Source organism: Euprymna scolopes, chromosome 9 (genome assembly GCF_053919585.1).
Source record: "Euprymna scolopes isolate OS-2025 chromosome 9, ASM5391958v1, whole genome shotgun sequence".
NCBI classification, from domain to species: domain Eukaryota; kingdom Metazoa; phylum Mollusca; class Cephalopoda; order Sepiida; family Sepiolidae; genus Euprymna; species Euprymna scolopes.
Window position 1 is genome coordinate 141,539,351 of NC_136490.1, and position 1,067 is coordinate 141,540,417.

General features: G+C 33.3%; 1 protein-coding gene across 2 annotated transcripts in view; it reads left to right on the forward strand.

Annotated features, from left to right (window-relative positions):
• The window catches only part of LOC145284886 (uncharacterized), a 216,488-nt gene that overhangs the window by 205,002 nt on the left and 10,419 nt on the right, over positions 1–1,067 (forward strand). The gene's annotated exons all lie outside the window — the stretch shown is intronic.

Sequence of the window (1,067 nt, forward strand, 5' to 3'; positions counted from 1 at the left end):
AGCTTGAAAAACATACAGTGTTTACCGATGTATTGGAACATTCAAGATGGAGTCTGATTCTCTCTTTAACACGGTAAGTTTGGGAAAAGATGTTATAAATAAAAAACGGATAAAATACTATTAAAAAGTCGCTCAATACATGTTACTGTGACATAGGTTGACATATATTCGGTGGGTTTTTAATAGTATTTTGTATAGTTTTTTTATTTATAACACCTTTTTCCAAACATTTATTTGTTATATATTTGTTTTTTGACAATTTTTTCGAATCTATGTGTACAGTAATACAAATACAAACCCGAATTTTCGTATACTATTCAGGAAATTAAAGATTCAATTAGATTCCTATTTCAGTCACCTAAATTATTTAGGGTGAAATGAGTTTAGGAATTTATAGCCAAACAAATATTTTTTTTTGGTAAATATCCAGATAAGCTACTACAGAACACCGACCACTCTAATTTGTTTTTTTTGGGGGGGATGTGATGTTGGGGCGCGCACGCGCCCCAACATCACATCCCCCCCAACAACAAAAAACAAAACAACAAAAAACAAAACAACAAAAACAAAACAGATAAATTACCCCCCTTACTCCAACTTGGTGTGCTTTCCTTTTCTTATTTTATTTCTTTTTCAGCTAATTTTAAATTTTCCACCCAGAAAGCGCTATAATGTATTTTCGAAAATTAGAAAATTCTATGTCCTGGAAAAAAAATCCCCTCCCCCAACGTAGTTTGCTTGGTGAAGCCGTCGTTTATGCTACAGCGTGCATGCGCGTAGCATAAACGGAAGCTGCAAAATGGTGGAAAGACGTTCGTGGGTTCAGGGGTAAATACCATGCAAAAGGTAAATTTGCCCCAAGTTTGACTATCAGATTCGTTGTCAGCGACCTCAATTACCTATATAAAAACAAATTAGAGTGGTCGGTGTTCTGTAGTAGCGTATCTGGATATTTACCTTTTTTTTTTCTTGCTAAAAAAATAGCATTAATACAGTAAGTTAGGTAAACTGACTTTTTCGTTTAAAAATGGAATTATTTCCCTTTCGTTATTAACTTTTTAAAATAA